Source organism: Hyla sarda, chromosome 8 (assembly GCF_029499605.1).
Source record: "Hyla sarda isolate aHylSar1 chromosome 8, aHylSar1.hap1, whole genome shotgun sequence".
Lineage (NCBI taxonomy): Eukaryota > Metazoa > Chordata > Amphibia > Anura > Hylidae > Hyla > Hyla sarda.
This window is the reverse complement of record NC_079196.1, coordinates 204,950,691-204,972,579: the sequence shown is the minus strand read 5'-3', so window position 1 is coordinate 204,972,579 and position 21,889 is coordinate 204,950,691. Positions and strand designations below refer to the sequence as shown.

The following is a 21,889-nucleotide window of genomic DNA, read 5'->3' as shown; positions in this document are numbered from 1 at the left end:
ATCTATCTCATATCTATCCCATATCTATCTATCTATGTCATATCTATCTATCTCATATCTATCTCATATCTATCTCATATCTATCTCATATCTATCTATCTATCTATCTCATATCTATCTCATATCTATCTCATATCTATCTATCTCATATCTATCTATCTCATATCTATCCCATATCTATCTATCTCATATCTATCTATCTATCTATCTATCTCATATCTATCTATCTCATATCTATCTATCTCATATCTATCTATCTATCTATTTATCTATCTCATATCTATCTCATATCTATTTATCTATCTCATATCTATCTATCTATTCATCTCAGATCTATCTGTCTATCTCATATCTATCTATCTATCTATCTGCATCATGGAATAAACTACAAGTTTTTTTCAACACTAATTGGGAGTGCTGCATCCTTCTATTCTATATCTATCTCATATCTATCTATCTATCTCATATCTATCTATCTATCTCATATCTATCTATCTCATACCTATCACATATCTATCTATCTATCTATCTCATATCTATCTATCTATCTCATATCTATCCGTCTATCTATCTATCTATCTATCTATCTATCTATCCCATATCTATCTAGCTATTTATCTATCTATCTCATATCTATCTATCGATCTATCTCTCTCATATCTATCTATCTATCTCATATCTATCTATCTCATACCTATCACATATCTATCTATCTATCTCATATCTATCTATCTATCTCATATCTATCCGTCTATCTATCTATCTATCCCATATCTATCTAGCTATTTATCTATCTCATATCTATCTTTTCCAAATTCTACTTACTAAAGCATGGTCTTCTTAGAGGTGCCAGGCTGGGTTCACATATATCAGGTGTCTAGCACTGGAGGGAAACTGATGCTATAGCTATTTATCTATCTATCTCATATCTATCTATCGATCTATCTCTCTCATATATACCTCGTATCTATCTATCTATCCCATATCTATCTATTTATTTATCTATCTATCACATATCTATCTATCTATCTATCTATCTATCTCATATCTATCTATATATCTCATATCTATCTATCTATCTATCTAATATCTATCTATATATCTCATATCTATCTATCTCATAGCTATCTATCTATCTCATATCTATTTATCTCATATCTATCTATCTCATATCTATCTATCTCATATTTATCTCATATCTATATATCTATCTATCTCATATCTATCTATCTCATATCTATCTATATATCTCATATCTATCTATATATCTCATATCTATATATATATATCTCATATCTATCTATCTATCTATCTCATAGCTAGCTATCTATCTCATATCTATTTATCTCACATCTATCTATCTCATATTTATCTCATAACTATCTATCTATCTCATATCTATCTATCTATCTATCTATCTCATATCTATCTATCTCATATCTATCTATCTTATATCTATCTATCTCATATCTATCTATCTATCTCATATCTATCTCATATGCATCTATCTCATATCTATCTATCTCATATCTATCTCATATCTATCTATCTATCTATCTATCTCATATCTATCTATCTCATATCTATCTATCTATCTATCTATCTATCTATCTCATTTCTATCTATCTATCTATCTCATATCTATCTATCTATCTATCTATCTATCTCATATCTATCTATCTATCTATCTATCTATCTCATATCTATCTATCTCATTTCTATCTATCTATCTCATTTCTATCTATCTATCTATCTATCTCATATCTATCTTTTCCAAATTCTACTTACTAAAGCATGGTCTTCTTAGAGGTGCCAGGCTGGGTTCACATATATCAGGTGTCTAGCACTGGAGGGAAACTGATGCTAGAACTTATCCCATTCATTTAAATGGGATAGTTTACAATCATCCACTGCCTCAATTTTGACGCCGGATGGTTGGACAGGCCAATGGGCACCGGCTTGTTGCATTCCCCTGTCCGCCATGCAGAAATAAAATGGACAGCGGATGCCATACAACTGATGCCACAACTGATCAGTCGTGGCATCAGTTGTGTCGAGATCTAAGCTGATTTCGCCTATGCCGGATATATATGAACCCAGCCTAACTTTTTCATAGGATTCCACATTAAAAGTGTTGACTTCACTGCAACATGATCCTGCTGGCACGTCCAGATTGGCATTCCCCGACTAGACAATAAGTACTGCGGACTGGACCAGGTCCTTAAAGCAAAGGATGATCAGTTTTCTCTGTGTGCTGTCAGGTCCTTTCAAACTTCTCCTGAAAGCTCCCTCTTGGATGTAATGGTCAATGGACTCCCTGTCAGTGCGGAATAGGTTCAGTGATGAACTTGGTCTCCCTATCTGGTTCTCCTTGCTTTTTCATTTCTGTCTCCACTCATGTTCTCAACTCATACTCAGCTAGGGACAGGTAACTGGGCCATGTATGGACTTCCTTTCACTACATCTGACGTGATTTTAGCCCTTAAAGGGAACCTAACTCCAGTGTAACCTCTGCATCATTTATTGTGTAGTGCTTTAATCCTTGTTACACCTGGCAATGTAGCTATACTGGGCAATATAATCAATAATACACACATAATGTGGGACGTAGCACAAATATAGTTATATATATACATTTGCCTTTAACTGTTTCAAAATTACATCTCCCAGTATGTCTGGGCATGCTGAGTCGCAGTTTTGTAACAGCTGGAGGCACACTGGTCGGAAAACACTGATACATACAGTTACAATATATATATATATATATATATATATATATATATATATATATATATATATATACAGGGGCGGACATATCGCCTGTGCAGCAGGTTCAGCTGCACAGGGGCCCTCACACGCTGGGCCGGTCCTACCATCGGACCCAGTGCACAGGGCCACCATCAGAGGGTAAACCCATACACTTGTATGGGGCCCGGAGCTTCAGGGAGGCCCGGACGTCCCTGTACTTTTTTTTTTCCGGCTAGTCAGTGAGTGACTGCGACTGTCACTCACTGACTCCTGGCTGGGTACCTGTCAGAACTATGACCGGGCCTCATAGTCTGGGGGGACCGCAGGACTATGAGGCCCGCTCTTTCTAGGGCGCAGGCCCCTTAAAAAGTACGGCAGGGCCGGACAGGCCGGGGGCTGATGGGAGTCGACGTGCCCCGCGCAGGCACGCACGTCTACTCCAGTCACCTGACCTGTCCCGGCGCGATCTCCAGTCCAGCAGCCTCCCGAACGATTCCTCCCCGTGCAGTGGAACACTGTGACAGGAGCAGCAGCTGCACCGAACCCCGGCAGGTTAATTGAACCTGGGGGGGGGGGGGGGTTGGAGATGGGGGCTATGTTGTTTGCAGACTACAATGGTGATGAGAGGTGCAGGGGAACAGGTGCTTGGGGTGTTATAGGGGTGATGAGAGGGGGGTTATGGGGGATAATGAGAGGTGCAGGGGGGTGTTATAGGGGTGATGAGAGGGGGGTTATGGGGGTGATGAGAGGTGCAGGGGGGTGTTATGGGGTGATGAGAGGGGGGGGTTATGGGGGTGATGAGAGATGCAGGGGGGTTATGGGGGTGATGAGAGATGCAGGGGGGGTTATGGGGGTGATGAGAGATGCAGGGGGGTTATGGGGGTGATGAGAGATGCAGGGGGGTTATGGGGGTGATGAGAGATGCAGGGGGGTTATGGGGGTGATGAGAGATGCAGGGGGGGTTATGGGGGTGATGAGAGATGCAGGGGGGGTTATGGGGGTGATGAGAGATGCAGGGGGGTTATGGGGGTGATGAGAGATGCAGGGGGGTTATGGGGGTGATGAGAGATGCAGGGGGGGTTATGGGGGTGATGAGAGATGCAGGGGGGGTTATGGGGGTGATGAGAGATGCAGGGGGGTTATGGGGGTGATGAGAGATGCAGGGGGGGTTATGGGGGTGATGAGAGATGCAGGGGGGGGGTGATGAGAGATGCAGGGGGTTATGGAGGTGATGAGAGGGGGGTTATGGGGGTGATGAGAGATGCAGGGGGGGTTATGGGAGTGATGAGAGATGCAGGGGGGTTATGGGGGTGATGAGAGATGCAGGGGGGTTATGGGAGTGATGAGAGGTGCAGGCGGTGTTATGGGGGTGATGAGAGGTGCAGGGAGTGTTATGGGGGTGATGAGAGGTGGGTGTTATGGGGTGATGAGAGGTGCAGGGGGGTTATGGGGGTGATAAGAGGTGCAGGAGGGTGTTATGGGGGTGAAGAGAGGTGCAGGGGGTGTTTTGGGGGTGGTGAGAGATGCAGGGGGGTTATAGTAGTGATGAGGAGAGGTGCAGGGGGATTATAGTAGTGATGAGGAGAGGTGTGGGGGGGTTATAGTAGTGATGAGGAGAGGTGTGGGGGTTATAGTAGTGATGAGGAGAGGTGCGGGGGGTTATAGTAGTGATGAGGAGAGGTTCGGGGGTTATAGTAGTGATAAGGAGAGGTGCAGGGGGTTATAATAGTGATGAGGAGATGTGCGGGGGGGTTATAGTAGTGATGAGGAGAGGTGTGGGGGGGGTTATAGTAGTGATGAGAGGTGCCTGGGGGGGTTATAGTAGTGATGAGGAGAGGTGCGGGGAGGGTTATAGTAGTGATGAGGAGAGGTGTGGGGGGTTATAGTAGTGATGAGGAGAGGTGCAGGGGGTTATAGTAGCAATGATGAGAGGTGCGGTGGTGGTTATAGTAGTGTTGAGGAGAGGTTTGGCAGGGGTTATGGGGGTGATGAGGAATGATGAGGACACAGAGGATAAGAGGTATTATATTTAGTGGGTATAGTGTGTGGCAGGATTATATTTAGTGGGTACAGTGTATAGCAGTATTATATTCAGGGTACAGTGTGTGGCAGGATTATATTTAGTGAGTACAGTGTATAGCAGTATTATATTCAGGGTACAGTGTATATCAGTATTATATTCAGAGTACGGTGTGTGGCAGGATTATATCTAGTGGGCACAGTGTATAGCAGTATTATATTCAGGGTACAGTGTATAGCAGTATTATATTCAGGGTACGGTGTGTGGCAGGATTATATTTAGTGGGCACAGTGTATAGCAGTATTATATTCAGGGTACAGTGTATAGCATTATTATATTCAGGGTACAGTGTATAGCAGTATTATATTCAGGGTACAGTGTGTGGCAGTATTATATTTAGGTTACAGTGTGTGGCAGGATTATATTTAGTGGATACAGTGTATAGCAGTATTATATTTAGTGGGTACAGTGTACAGCAGTATTATATTCAGGTTACAGTGTCTGGTAGTATTATATTTAGGGTACAGTGTGGGGCAGTATTATATTTAGTAGGTACAGTTAATAGCAGTATTATATTTAGTGGGTACAGTGTATGGCAGTATTCTATTCATGGTACAGTGTGTGGCAGTATTATATTCAGGGTACAGTGTGTGGCAGTATTATATTCAGGGTACAGTGTGTGGCAGGATTATATTCAGGGTACATTGTGTGGCAGGATTATATTCAGGGTACAGTGTGGGGCAGTATTTTATTTAGGTTACACTTTCTGGCAAGGTTATAATGATTATTGTCTTCATGCAGAGGATGAGGATCTGCTGACAAAGTGAGGAGCCAATGATGTCCGGATGTCAGACTCTGCAGAGAAGATGGAGCTGGAGGAAGACCTGGTCTCTGGACGAGATGAAGAAGAAAAGATTACAGAGAAGATATCACTTAAGTCAGAAGACGTCACTCAGGTCACTGACATCATTGTGTGTTCTTATGACTGTCCCATCAGAGCTGTAGTCACTTGTAAGTTCTGCAGTGATGATGGGTAAAAGTGTGTCCAATCTGTGTCTCTTCAGCTGTTACAAAACTACAACTCCCATTGCCAGAGGCTCTTCAGACATGATGGGAGTTTTAGCTTTCCAACAGCTGGAGAACCACTTCAACCAAGGTGATCGGTGGGGGTCTCAGGCCTTGAGTTGTGTAAGGGGCCCCGAAATTTCTGATGGCAGCCCTGCCAGTGCACATATGACAGGGAAACCAGTCTTGCCCAGTCACTAAACTGCTACTTACATCTGCCCATGGGGACTTCCTGGCTGAGGTGCGTGCGGTGAGTGACGTCATCGCAAGCACCTGGACGCTGACGTCCAGCGCAGAGCGTTCGATAACGTCACTTATAGCGTTCACCTCTGCCAGGAAGCCCTCTCAGGCAGATGTAAGTAGTGCAGGCAAGGTAAGAGTGTGTGGGTGAGTGAGAGTGTGTGTGTGTGTGTGTGTTTGTTGGGGTTATCCTACACTACCTTATGTGGGGAATCTATGCTACCTAATGTGGGGAATATATGCTACGCTACCTAATGTGGGGAAATTATGCAATGCTACCTAATGTGGGGAATATATGCTACATAATGTGAGGAAACTATGCTACCTAATGTGGGGGAACTGCTGCCTACCTAATGCAGATTAATGTGAGTTGCAGTGCAATTTTATGGCATATTACTTTTATTTTTTTTTTTGGGGGGGGGGGCCCAGGCACATTCTTTGCACAGGGGCCCTCTGTTGTCTGGGTCCGCCCCTGTATATATATATATATATATATATATATATATATATATATATATATATTTACACACACAGAAACGTTAAGATTTTTCCTGTTGATCAAAAAATACAAAAGATGTGGCTTTGATGGCAAGGAAGACAGAACAAACAGTAAAAATCACTGCAGCAGGAGGGGTTTTATTGTTGCTTATAAAGGTGTTTACAGCCACCACTAGGGGGAGCTCACTGCATACAGAAATGTTTATGAGGAGAAAGATAGAAGCCATTTATTGTTAAGGGAAATGCTGTAAAATACTAAAGAAAATATAATACTGGACAGATTCACAATGTAACCGCTTATTATGTCACCACTCAATCAATAATTAAGATGAACGCCCCTCCGCATCCTGCTCCGCATTGTTCAGCTGTGCAGCTGTGCAGAGGAAAAAAATATATAATTGTTAATAGATAACCAAAAATAATCATGCCCATTATATAGAAACAGAAGTACAAAGACCTTGTTAACAATGAGGAGAAAACTATAGCCAGGCAGGAAATAATTGAAAGAGCGTTCCCGCATGTCACAAGGAGTCAGTCTTGAGATTGCGACCGTTGCCTATGGGCTGACTGAGCTGGAACTCAAAAGCCCTGCAGCCACATCTGTCCCCACCGAGGCCCCTCACATGTCTCCATCAGATAAGCATTCATTAGAGAAAGGAAAAGCCTCGCTGTATATTTAGTAATATACTGTACATCCTTACCTGGAAGATTCCAAGTAACTGTAATAGGATTATTCTTAAAGGGGAACTCCACCCCTAGACATCTTATCCCCTATCCAAAGGATAGGGGATAAGATGTCTGATCGTGGGGGTCCCGCCACTGGGATCCCCATGATCTTTGTGTAGCACCCCTGCAGGGGTCGTGACATCATAGCCATGCCACCACGCCCCCTCCCATAGACTTGTATTGAAGGGGCGTGGTGTGACATCACAACCCCCGCCGGCCCCACCCAGTGTTCGGAACAAAATGTTCCGAATGCAGGGGCAGTGGAGCACTCCTTTATAAATTAAAATTGACCTCTGATGTTTTGATCATTATTTGGCATCTACTAATCCAAAAAGAGCCAGTGATGTGGTCATAGAATACACCACCATGATGTCTGCAAAACCAGACATTCTGCAAAAAAGCTAATGCACTATTATGGTGTCAAAGAACTTTTTGAGGCAGTAGTTACTTATGCATTGGGATTGCAAGGTGCTATGTAGCAGAAAGAAAAAAAACAGCAGCAGCAATGAAGGGGTTACACTAGCTACAACTCAGAAGGGAGGGGGATATTACACTGCAGCACTGTGGATATACAGAAATAGGAAGACTGGTATTTACACTAGGGACAGCTAACCTGTGGTTTTTGGGAAGTCAAATATGAAAGAGAAGCCTTGATTTACCTTCTAGGAATGTTGTGAACTATCTTCACCAATAAGACTGGCTCAGCTTGCAGCTAGCCCCGCCCCCACTTTTCAGTGTTTTTTCCTTGGTCTCTATGTTACTAAAGAAAAATATCCCCTGGCAACATTGCTAGAAAGGGAGACATCTAGCGGACAAGACTTTAGAGCTGAGTTTCCAGGGTAAGAAATAATGTTTGGTAAATTATGTGATTTATAAAAATGAAAATTAATATTTAATTAGAAAATTATTTAGTTTTTTTATGTTAAACACATTTTTCAAGAATGTTTAAACTTTTCCCTATCAGCATTAAAAAACATTTCTTATATCCTGCAGTATTTACTTTGGACAGTCTAATAATAAACTAATGGTAGAGCAATGGTCAGCACTATCTGAAAGGTGGTGGTGCACGAGGAAAAGGGTAATGCAATATAATGAAGGAGGTCCCAGCACTCACCGATGCAAGTAATTAATATTTTATTGTATATCCAAGTCACAGGACGCGTTTCAGCACTTAGCCTTCCTCTGCTTACAGCAGAGGAAGGCTAAGTGCTGAAACGCGTCCTGTGACTTGGATATACAATAAAATATCAATTGCTTGCATCGGTGAGTTCTGGGACCTCCTTCATTATATAATAATAAACTAAAGCTTTCTATTCTGTAATGATCTATTCTTTATTATCATTACATATTACAATGAAATGTGACACTTTTATATAGATAACACAGGATCTATCACCATTCACAATAGGTGATGGTCATAACTTGCCTCTTTCCCCATGCACAATGAGCTCTGGAAGACTTTCCTTTTAAAGTCAATTAGTCATTTCCAGACTATAGGCTTCTATGGTCCATTTGGCTGCTGTAAAGCATATCTTTAACTGTGACAATGGGCATATAGTTGTATCTGCAGGTATCAGGTTATATAGCAGGAGGAGCAAATTGATATTAAGTTTTGTGGGAAAAGTTCCAGGATAACTTGTCATTTATTCATGTAGGCCTCTGCTTTTTTCTGGGGTAAGTAGTCATGTGGGCGGTCCCTCCACTTATACGCCGATAACTGTCAATCACTGGATAGGACCTCCCACTTGACTACTTAGCCCAGAAAAAGTTAAGATTTAAAGGGCTTTCATAAGTTATCCCCACAAAACTAGATATAGACTTGGGGTGTCTCCAAAAATCTTCTTATGATCCATGTCCAGCCTCTGATCTTCCTCACAGCTCCCTGCTCCTCAGTTGTCAGTGCCTGATATGCTAAGTCAGCTGGGTGGCTACCACTGCTCAGTTCTTAAATAGGACCTATGGCCTGCCCAAAAATTGAGCCAAATAGATTGGGGTGTCCTGATCACACACCTTTTGACAGATTCTTCATACACCCTCCTGTTCCTGAGATAAGAGGGTTTATAGTTTGTCTGACAATTCAGGTAATCAGTCAGATGGGCGTGAACCTAATTTTAATAATGGGAGCGGCTATGAGGTGGTGGATGGGGTTATACAGTCAGGGGCAGTGAATGTTGTAGATTGAGGGGCGTGTATGCCAAATGCACACCCCCTGACTGTATAATCCAGCCCACCACTTGATAGTCACTCCTATTGTTAAAATTAAGTTCACGCCCATCTGACTATCTCCTGAATATTTAGACAAACTATAAACCCTCATATCTCGGGAACGGGAGGGCGTATCGAGAAACTGTAAAAAGGCCTGGGATCAGGGCGCCCTAAGCTATTTAGAGTTATACAATTCATTTTTTTAGGGGTTGACCACTGGTCCTCTTTAACAGGGTGCTCAGGTTCACACCATATTGACATCTGAGCAGTGTTGGCGGACTCTTGACCAACTTTAGACTATAACAGAGTCCATAGACTGTCCTGGGGGCAGACGATACTGCTCAGTTGTCAAAGGATTGTGAACCTGAATGCTCTCCCTGTTGATTACATGAGTGATGGGTATCACGCCGGTACGATCACTAGCATATAGGGTGCTGACACTAATGCCAATGATATCTGGGGAACAGACCTAATAGAGGATAAAGGACCTTGCTGGAAAACTATCATGCCCTATTACCTAGGTCTCCAATCTTTGGACCTCCATCTGTTGCCAAACTACAACTTCCAGCATGCCCGGACAGCCGTTGGCTGTCCGGGCATGCTGAAAGTTGTAGTTTAGCAACAGCTGGAGGTCCATAGTTTGGAGACCACTATTCTATTACAATGAAAAATGTTTAAATAGGTATCTATATAAGCTTCCATAAACCCTTTGATTTCCGCAAGAACATGGGGATCGACAGGTGTCACTGGCTGAAGGTTGTCCCTGTTGCTAGGCAACCTCCCCTTTCAGCCACTTTGGGAAAAGCAGAGACTGCAGAAATTATTCTTAATGGAATCTGAGAGATTCTCATGTATTTGAATCAAATAGAATACTCCGGTTTTACTGTACTTTCCCATGACATCTTCAACCCCACAAGTTTTATAGGAAGGTTGCATAAGCCGTATGCATTTCCACTGTATGCGCTCAGCCGTCTGCTCCTTTCACAGAACCCCCTGGATGAGTATAGATGTTCAATATGATTAAATGCTATTTTTACTGCCGATACATAAATACGGTCATATTAGAATTAATACTTGGTATTTAGTACTTATCATTTCATTTTCCGGTTTCACAAATTCATTCCGGTACCTGCAGGTGTCACCGTTGCCGTCTGGTGCTGAAAAGTCTGGGATAGAATCAAATGTGCAAAATATTATAACAATATTTAACATAAATAAATAAATAAATGTGTTCAAAGAAAAGGTTTAAAACCTAATAACACAAATAATAATAATAATAATAATAATAATAATAATAATTCATCTTAATAATAATCTTAATAATAATAATAATAATGATTCATAAAAAAATACATATAAGTAGTAGCTGATCCCTGTACATGTGCATTCACTTTAATGCCAGGGATGAAAATTGGACATCAGGGACAGAAATATATCAAATTCTAGTACCCAGGGCAGCACTAATAAAGGAGGAGCACTTTATTGGACATTTTTTTTTTTTTTTTTTTACAAACCAATATTGAACACAGTGATTGTGGTGGCATGCCGTCTTATCTCTGACCATCCATAAAGCTATGGGCAACTGTCCTGTGTGTGTAAGTGTGTAAATACTTGTGTTCTTACTATGTACACTGTGCTGCCTCCTGAATATAATTATCTTTACCCCCCTTCCTTTAGTTTGTCAATCTCATCATCATCATCACCGGTGGTTCACTGCTTAGACCAGGGCACCAAGCTGCTTTTGTGATATAACCCCCTTCCTGGCAGTGATCATCTCAGCTGCTGGTTAGTCATCATCTTTTTCAGCAGTACACTGCTTAGACCATGGCTTCTTTTGTGATGTAACTCCTTTCCTGCAGTGATACTGCAGTTGTTTGTTTCTGCTCACGTAACACCTTGCAAACCTAGTGTATCAATTCCCTTTTCTCACACATGCTATAATTATTTTGTTGGGTTGTTATTTTAAGAAAAAATATAGCAATTTCCACAAAGAAACTAATGTTTGGTTCATTTACATTGATATTTTAAGCACCTTACTTCATATGCATTCGTTCTTAGAACACACTTTTTAAGATTACAAACAAAACATAATATTTTGAGTCAACTAAAAAGTAGGTTTAGTATTTAGTATTTAGTCTTAACGCTACAGCATAATGGAGCTGCTTTGCATATCTTTTCTTCCCAGAATTCCAAGTGGAGTGTTAATGCCCTATAACGTTCTACACACTGTTATGGTCTTCTCCTTACAGGGGTTATCTGGCCAAAGACATCTTATCCCCTATCCAAAGGATAGGGGATAAGATTTCTGATCGCAGGGGTCCCGCCACTGGGACATCCCCCCACCCACCGATCTCTGACAGCACCTGCATTCTATGTGGGGCTGCTTCTCCAATCTTGGAAACCTCTGTGTTTCTGGAACTGGTGATGTCACGTCAAGCCCCCCCTGCATTCATGTCTATGGGAGTGGGTGTGATAATTGTGACAATTTCTATCAGATACGGTATTGCAGAAATATTCTTTCCTAGCAAAGAGAATTAGATGGAGCATGTTGCAGTTGTCCATTGGGGTGCTCTCTAACCTCTTGCACATGGCTCAGTCTACAGTGTGGTTGAAGAACGATATGTGTTAATTAGCTACAACCAGTGAAGAGGAAGATATGTATAATAAGGGGCAAAGGTATAGCTATAGGGGGTGCAGAGGTAGTAGTCGTACTGGGGTCCAAATGCCCCATAAGAGACCAGTAAAATATTTGGCACATGGGGCCCAGAAGCTACAAGTTACAGCTCTGGGGAGAGGAAAGGGAACTTTAGGTCCCTTTATTGATCTATGCCCCCCCCCCCCCCATTTATTTTAAAACACCCCCATTTAATGCAAAGCTTCCTCCGGTATAAAATCCCCATCCTTTATTCATGTTTGCACGCTTTTTGACAGAGATAAAAAAAATATTGTCAAGATAGGGACTTTCTGCAATAATAACGTCTTAGAAGAAACATTCTCTTGCTATTAACAAGAAAAGACTACAGATTTAAGCTGAGCTATTTTACAGTATTACTGACTAAAGTGGGAACTATTAAGTCAGGATAATACATAAGTGGGGAATATTCAGCTTGTTAGAGCAGGGTATTGGCAGGGACCAGAAGTCACATAAATATGCTCGGCTATGACAAACAACCTCAATATGTGGGAGTCCTGGGACACAAATTTCTACTTCACGTCAGGAGTTCTAAATATTTTAGATGTGAATAAAATCTATGCACAGATATAAAATAATAATGACTGTGAGACTTGAAAGAAAGTGTTTTTATCTTCTAATCTACATATAGTGCCAACACATTCTATGGTGCAGTACAGAGCTCAGAATCAGAGTTGTAAAATTTAAGTTCCTGAACACCAATGCAAAATCTGTTGTTGGTAACAACCCAAGGAATCTATACATACTAAGATATACATACAAAGAAACCAGAACTAATTAGCTCAGAAATTAGGTTATTTGCAATAGTGTGAAATGACAAAGGAAAAACGTATTGAACACATGTACAAAGGGAGATGCAAAAAGGCCTGGAAAGCCAAGACAACAGCTGAAATCTATCAGTAATGAAAAAATCAATTCATCCCCTTGTCAGTGCAAATTAATATCAGCTGGTTCAGTCCCAACTGATGGCTACAAAAAGGTCTTATTGTCAAGGTGTCATACAAGGCGCATCTCATGATGGGTAAAAGCAAAGAGCTGTCTCAAGACCTTCACAACCTAGTTGTAGCAAAATATAACAATGGTGTTGGTCACAGGTGCATTTCTAAGCTTCTGAATGTTCCAGTGAGCACTGTTGGGGCCATAGTACAAAAGTACGTTAAAATTTGCTAGGTGCTCCTTGCAAGATTACTGACAAAGGAGTGAAAGGAAGGATAAGAAGACTTGTCCAAGAGCCAAGAACACTTGTGAAGAGCTTCAAAAAGACCAGGAAATAAAGAAAACAGTAAGTACTGCACTCTGCCGCCATGGCCCTCTATGCATGCTAACCACACAAGACTCCATTTCTGAATATAAAGTATGTTGAAGCTGAATATAAAGCACGTTGAAGCTGAATATAAAGTACGTTGAAGTTTGCTGCACATTTGGAAAAGCCAGTGAAATACTGGTACAATATAGTGCGATCAGATGTTGAACAGTTTCGATGCCATAATACACACGGGGGAGATTTATCAAAACCTGTCCAGAGGAAAAGTTGCTGAGTTGCCCATAGCAACCAATCAGATGGCTTCTTTCATTTTTCAGAGGCCTTTAGGCCTCTGAAAAATGAAAGAAGCCATCTGGTTGGTTGCTATGGGCAACTCAGCAACTTTAGGCCTCTGAAAAATGAAAGAAGCGATCTGATTGGTTGCTATGGGCAACTCAGCAACTTTAGGCCTCTGAAAAATGAAAGAAGTGATCTGGTTGGTTGCTATGGGCAACTCAGCAACTTTAGTCCTCTGAAAAATGAAAGAAGTGATCTGATAGATTTCTATGGGCAACTCAGCAACTTTTCCTCTGGACAGGTTTTGATAAATCTCCCCCACCATGTTTGGAGGAGAAACGGCCCTGCACATCACCCTAAAAACACCAAACCAGCAGTGAAGTTTCGAGGTGGGAACATCATGGTATGGGGCTGATGTTCATCAAATGGTTCTGACAAACTTCCCAAAACTGAAGGAAGGACGAATGGGCATATTGAGTCATTGTGACAAAAATCTGCTGCCATCTACCAGGATGTTGAAGATGAATCAAGGGTGGATATTTCAGCAAGACAATGATCCCAAACACACAGCCAAGGAAACTCTCAAATTGTTTCGAAGTAAGAAAATAAAGCTGCTAGAATGGCCCATCCAATCACCTGACCTAAATCCCTTTAGAAAAAATCTAGAGAAAGAACTGAAGATCATGATTCATAGAAGAGGCCCACAGAACCTTCAAGATTTGAAGACTTTGTTTGGAAGTATGGGCCACAATCCCACCAGAGCAATGCATGCGACTAGTATCTTCATACAGGAGGCGTCTTGAAGCTGTCATTACCAATAATTTAATTTCAGAGTTTATTTGTTTTGGTTTCTTTGTATGTAAGGATTACTAAGATTGTTAATAACATCTAGTGAAAATTTCATGTCAATTTATATTTAAAATAATTCGTTATTATTCTAATATTTAATTGTAAAATTATTTATATATTATAATTTTTCTTAATTTTTTTATTATTCGCAGTTTAGTTTTTTTTTTTTTTAACCTACTGATTAGAGCAAATATTTGTAGAGAGGGACTGGCTGTGCTGGGAAATTAACTTAAACATTGTTATGTAGCACGGGCTTCAGCCGAAAGAGTCCTGGGAAGATTGATACACACAATGAATCTTCTCAAGCTGTGCCTGCAAAGATTCATAATACTGCATTGAAAAGTGCTTCGAAATTCTGCTCGGCAGGACTAATGTCACTAGAATACGCTTTATTCCCCCTGACACCAAATGCCGCTTAGGAGGCAATAGGAGTCCAACTAAACGGGAGTAGCTAACTGGTAAAAGACAAAAATAATTACCAGACGCTGTAAGACAAACCCAAATAATGCTGTCAACTCAACAAGCACGGTGTCGTGATGTTAAAAAGTGATTGCCCCTTCTGATTTTTTAATAAAATTCAATTTTAAATTAAGGAAAAATGTAACATGTTGTCCAGTGAACAAACAGTGTCTTTGGAATAAAATGGGCAAGATGATCATTGCTCTTTCATCCTATGTTAGCTGCCTGACTAGTCTACAGAGATCTGAATTTATTTGGATGTTTTTCTTGGAGTAGGGTAGAAATATCAAAATCGGTATCCCGCACTCCTAAATGAATCGACCAACGGACCTGGTTCCAGAACTGGCGTGGGGCACTTAGATCAACGGTCGATCCATTTAGAATTATGGGGGGAGATTTATCAAAGGATTTAGACTGTTTTTTCCTGTCTAAATTTGTCGCACAGAAAGTCACAGTCTAAATATGTGCGACTTTTCTGCGACTTTTGCTTTAGAGGATTTTTAGAACATGATGCATTCTAGTCTATTTTAGATGGAAAAATGCATTGGTGCTGAATTTATCAATAGCGACTTTTCAGCAACAAGTCGCATCGACTGAAAGTAGGCGGAAATGTCAGACCATACTGGAGCAGGTTTAAATACAGTCTAAAGCATAGATCACGAAGTCCGTGCGCAGAATTTATCAAGAGCCGTGCGACTTTTGATAAATTAGGCGCACAATAGACCGGCCTAACACTCTGTAGTTTGGTCTATATTGATGCGGGACATAGACAGCTTTGATAAATTTCCCCCATGGAGTCTCAAGTTTACCGCTGAGTGCAGGCTACCAATTTTGATCTTTGTATTCAGGTTTAAGTAATTTGGTTCTTGGTTGTTTCCAGCATGACATGACCCATTAGAAGGACGGGTCTCACTCGTCAGTGCCTCCAGTCGGTCTCAGCTAGTATCACAGTAGTACCTATGAAAAGGAGAAGACAGTATAATAATGTCACTACGCTGTCTCCTCCCCTTTCTAAATTAATAGCAGGGGTGGCCAGTGTGGGAAAAACCATTGAACCCTCCCCATTAGGAACAGTGGTGTTCATAGGTACCGAAGACAACCAGCTGAATCCCAATTCTGTGTTCTCCGATAAGCCATGGGACAGGTTTGTCCCATCTGGACAATTTGACTTTCCGGCAACCTCTTGCCTGCATAAGGCTACCAGGGGTGGTTGGGAAAGCCAAAAGCAGCTGTATCAGGGAAGTTATGCAATTAGAGTAACTCTCATTGACTTTAATGGGAGCTATGTAAACGGCAGGCTACACCCTTTGTACAACTTCCATTAAAATCAATGGGAGATTGCAACTTCGCTGCTTTTCCCTATCCTGTCCAAGCTGGGTCTGGGGAAGATGTTTTGTTCTTTTGTTAGCGTGATGTATCTTGACATTTGCAGCACGGTGCTGGAGGACTGACCCCTTTCCTATCCGTTCCGGGGTCAGACATGGCTGCCCTTTTTCACCTCTTCTTTTTGTTTGTGTTATAGAGCTCTTCACAGAGTCTATCCAGCAGAATGGAGAGATCAGAGGGATCACTGCACTAGGACCAGATCACTACGAGGTCAAGTGATTGCTCTAAATGGATGATGTGACCGTCTTCTGCACTGATCGGCGTTCGGTGACTGCACTCGTCCAGACCTGCGAGGACTTCAGCAGAGCTTCGTGGACAAAGATCAACTGCGGGAAGTCAGAGGCTATGCTCTTCTGGAACTGGCACCTGGCTTCTTCTGCCCCCTTTCCCTTCACAGTTAAACCAGACTTCATCAATATCATCGGAGTCTGGTTCGGCAAGGAAGGCATGGCCCGCAAGTCCTGGCAAGACTGACTGACTAAAATGGACTCAAAGATCGCACTTTGTAGTACCAGACACCTCTCTATTGAGGATAAAACACTTGTCCTGCGGAGTGAAGTTTTGCCTGGCCCCCCATACCACCATTTGCAGGGCCATCACCCAGACTGTGTTTCACTTCAACTTTCTGGGGCAAAATGAACAGAGTTATGCGGATTTTGATGTACAAGGAGCCCAGCATGGGTGGGAAGGGCATCCCTGATATACCCACTCTGCTGGGGTCCTCTTTTGCATGTGTCAGCGTGCAGAGGACTCTGGTCGAAAAGAAAGGCTCCGCGGGCAGGTCCATGTCTCACCTGTTTCTCCTACCCCTCTGGAAGAGGCTCGGCTGGGACAAGTGGGACACTCCCTTGTTCTATGGGGATGTGGTCAGGTTCATAAGGGAACATCAACTGGAGGGACTCAATCCCAACCTCTGGAAGCCTAAGAATGTGTACAAGCTCATCAGAGCTAAGGACTTGCTGGAGCTCATTCCAGGGCTGCAAGGCCACTGTAGAGACTGTATGGGACAATGTGGCCTCTGCAAGACTTACCAATGGACACAAGGAATTGTCGTGGATAGCCATTCAGGGAGGTCTGTCTCGCAGGTCATTCATGCATGCCCATGGCCTTAGCAGAACCAGGTACTCACCCATCGCCCCTATGTGCTGGCAACATCTGTGCACGTCTTTTGGCAGTGCCCCTTTGCGCAAGGTCTATTGAACGCCCTGGAACTTGAACTTAGAGACTCTTTTTGGACTTTTTCCTGGGATTTCACGAGGTCGAGAACTGGCGCCTTATGAACTGTTTTAAGGACGCTATATGGTCTGCCAGGAACCGCCTCATCTTCAACAGGGAAGACATGCCAGTCCGGGACTGTCGCAGGTTCAGCCATAGACTGCTTAGAGACTATTCCATCTTGGACAGTCCGGACGTCGATGAAGAAGAGGACTAAAACCCCTCTACTTCCCCACCTCCCCACATGATTGCTGAGCAGATTGGCCCTGTGATTCGCCCCTCCCTACCCCCATAGACCCCACACCCTTCCCAGATCACAGATTGAAATGCATTTTTTCTTTTACTTTGTTTTTCGATAAGGAGTGATGGAGCAGACTGTTCGTGCAGCATGTGGTATAGTGTATAGCATAGGGCACCTGTGCTGTATATTGAACTGTCATGCTATGTATGATTGTAATTTATTGTATGAAATGTAATGACGACTGTATGATTACCCAAGCTCTTTCAATAAACTTTCACCTATCCGGACCACCCCCAATGGTTAAATAAAGTATACGTGTATGAAATGAGACCACATATATGCCATGATACCACCACCTTTCAGATAGCAAACGAAAGAGAAAAATATAAGGAGCCGTAAAACTTAGCTTTTATTAACAGGTTGTAGCTAAAAACCCATTTAATAAAAGCCAAGTTTTACGGCAGCAACCGACTCTTTTTTCGTCAGCAACACTTTTCATATGGCTTAATATGAATGGTTCATAGTTTCCACTTTTCTCGGCTGGTTCCTGTGACCTGTTTCCCTGGAGGAAATGCCTGTTCAGTAGGTCACAGGCAAGACAGGCAAACAGGAAGTGGGGAGTCTCTTCAGGAACAACACATCACAGGAACCAGAATGCAGCTAAAAGCAATGGGGACTGCTGTTGGACTGGCAGTGGCATGGGAGTAAGGTAGCAGAGTATGGCTAAGCATAGTAATAAGTAGAGATATCTGCAATTTTCTTGTACAGCCTGCCTAGCAGACCATACAAGAAGATTGTAGATCCATTCTGCTGGAGAAGGTTAAGAGACCTCTAGCATCCATTTGAACTCATCAGATCCCCACAATCACACAGCAGGGGTCTAATGACTCCCCCCCCCCTTCCTCCGAACCCAACAGCACCTCCATTTTCCCTGTAGATGCCTAAATAATGATAGGGTTAAAGCCATACATCAGTGTGATCAGTGGGTGAGTCTTCTGTGCTAGCTTCATAGCCGCTCCGCACCATGCGGTTATGTGCACAAAGAAGTGTACAATTACTGCGGGTGCCCTAGACACCCCTAAACATCTTATCCCGGGTGCAGCACCGGAGTGCCAGAGGCTCCTGATGTCACGGTTACACCCCGCTCGTGACTTCGCGGCCACGCCCCCTCAATGAAAGTTTATGGGAGGGGGAATGACAGCATTGAGGGGGCGAGGCCGTGATGTCACGAGCAAGGCGTGACTGTGATGTCTCGAGCCTCCGCCCCGCATCGTCAGTCATCCGGCATGGAGCAAAGTTCGCTCCATGAACTGGGTGTCTGGGGTGCTGCAGCCGAGATCGCGGTGGTCTCCAGAGGCCAGGCCCCTGCTATCAGACATCTTATCTCCTTTCCTTTGGATAGGGGATAAGAGGTTAAAGGGGTATTCCAGGAAAAAACTTTTTTTTATTTATATAGATATCAACTGGCTCCAGAAAGTTAAACAGACTTGTAAATTACTTCTGTTGAAAAATCTTAATCCTTTCAGTATCTATCAGCTGCTGAAGTTGAGTTGTTCTTTTCTGTCTGACAACGGTGCTCTCTGCTGACACCTCTGCCTTTCTCAGGAACTGTCCAGAGCAGGAGAAAATCCCCATAGCAAACCTCTAATGCTCTGGACAGTTCCTGAGACAAGCAGAAGTGTCAGCAGAGAGCACTGTGGTTAGACAAAAAAGAACAACTCAAATCCAGCAGCTAATAACTACTAAAAGGATTAAGGTTTTTTAATAGAAGTTAAACAAATCTGTTTAACTTCCTGGAGGCAGTTGATATGAAAAAAAAAAAAAAAAAGTTTTTTTCCTTAAATACCCCTTCAAACTAATAGACAAAGGTCTGATTAGTCAAGCCACTACAGTACTAATAAAAAGGGACAGAGTTCAATATTAAGTCTGAACAGAACTTGCTATAAATGTCAGCCTTCTCTGCTTGTCAACGCAGCTTCGGCATTGTGCCCCCCGCGGGTTTAACTGCACTGGACAAGAAATATAAAGAAAAGGCACTTTCATCCATCTTCCAGCCTCTGCTCAAAGTGTCCTGACAAGCTGCACTTTTTCTTTTTTACTTTCTTTTTTATTTTATTTTTACCTTCTTTTGCTTCTTTAAGTTTTGTAAAGTCATAAAAAACAGCCCCCGGGCCTCTGCGAGACACCGCTGTTTTTACATGCCTTTGTAACTGCAGAAATTTGGTTCTGCTTATTGTTTTAATAGCAATAATCCACAGCATGACTTTGGTAACCATTGGATAATTCTGCCTGTTTATGACCCCCTCACAGACAGGATTGTGTGATAGTAGCCAATCTCCTGCCGAGACAAAGGCAAGAAGGCTCAGGCGGAAGGAAGATAAAATATTAAACTCACTTCTCTGTTCATCGACAAGCTTACAATGCGGCTCGCAGCTTAGACGAAGGCTAAACCCTTGGGTTGAGCTGTACGTATTTGTCCAAAACAGTAATTAATTTATCACCGGGAAAGGCATTTTTTCATGTGGAATCTTAATGGAAGTCTGCTCGCTGGTTAAATCGTTTGTTGGATGCCGTAGAGAAATCTGGAGAAAGTTGAAAAAAAAAAGATTGATTGCTGTGTTGTTCTGCATACTGCATTTGTCCTTGTGAGCATCAGAAGAATGATAGCATTATAGACTTCCCAGAATTTCATACCAGTCGCTCAATGGGTTACCACTATTTGAATGCCATTTTCTAAGATGCTTTGTCACTGTTAGTGCATCGAAGAGTTCAGAATCTGCAGGTGCTTAGAGGACACCACCCATAAGACAGGGGTCAGGACCATATTAATGATCAATTTAAAGAGTTAAAGGGATTATCCAGGAAAAAACTTTTTTGTATATATCAACTGGCTCCAGAAAGTTAAACAGATTTGTAAATGACTTCTATTAAAAAATCTTAATCCTTTCAGTACTTATTAGCTGCTGAATGCTACAGAGGAAATTCCTTTCTTTTTGGAACACTGATGACATCACGAGCACAGTGCTCTCTGTTGACATCTCTGTCCATTTTAGCAACCATGCATACAGATGCATAGCAGATGCATAGGAGATATATGCTAAGGGCAGCATGGTGGCTCAGTGGTTAGCACTGCTGCCTTGCAGTGCTGGGGACTTGGGTTTAAATCCCACTAAGGACAAAAATAAATAAAGCGTTATTATTATTATAATAACGTCAGCAGAGAGAACTGTGCTCGTGATGTCATCAGAGAGCATTCAAAAAAAAAAAAAGAATTTCCTCTGTAGTATTCAGCAGCTGATAAGTACAGGAAGGATTAAGATTTTTTTAATAGAAGTAATTTACAAATATGTTTAACTTTCTGCCACCAGTTAATTTAAAAGAAAAAAGGTTTTCACCGGAGTACCCCTTTAAGGTTGTTCTTTTCTGTCTAAGTGCTCTCTGATGACACGTGTATCGGGAACCGCCCAGTTTAGAAGCAAATCTCCATAGTAAACCTTTTCTAAACTGGGCGGTTCCCGAGACAGGTGTCATCAGAGAGCACTTAGACAGAAAAGAACAACCTTAACTTCAGAAGCTCATAAGTACGGAAAGGATTAAGATTTTTTAATAGAAGCAATTTACATATCTGTTTAACTTTCTGGAGCCGGTTGATATATAAAATAAAGTTTTTTCCTGGATAACCCCTTTAATTCTGAGTAAATAATGGTCGTCTCCCATTGTGGACCTCATTTTTAACCCAAGTGATCACAACAAAAAAGTTGTGGATGTGGGACCATGTTTTGTTTCTCTACATGTGAGTCAACTTGGAGGACCCAACACAACTGTGATTTAACACTGGTAGGTAAAGGGGTACTGCAGTGTATCTCCTATTCAAAGATAAGGGATGAGCGTCTGATCGCGCGCGCGCGCGGGGGGGGGGGGGGTGTATTGGAGTCCGACCGCTGCGACTCCTTACGATCTCCTGCACAGCACTTTTTCATTGCTTCCGTGTAATACTTTATTTGA

The 21,889-nt window shown here is 42.2% G+C and overlaps 1 long non-coding RNA gene across 1 annotated transcript in view; it reads right to left on the bottom strand.

Moving 5' to 3' along the window:
- LOC130284330 (uncharacterized) overlaps positions 1 to 20,460 on the bottom strand; it is a 71,036-nt gene extending 50,576 nt beyond the window's left edge. Inside the window, exons 1-2 of the long non-coding RNA XR_008846984.1 lie at positions 20,280 to 20,460; positions 10,632 to 10,668 (exon numbers count right to left, since the gene is read on the bottom strand). This is a non-coding gene — a long non-coding RNA (uncharacterized LOC130284330). The remainder of the gene's footprint in view (positions 1 to 10,631; positions 10,669 to 20,279) is intronic.
- Between the last annotated feature and the right edge of the window lie 1,429 nt (positions 20,461 to 21,889).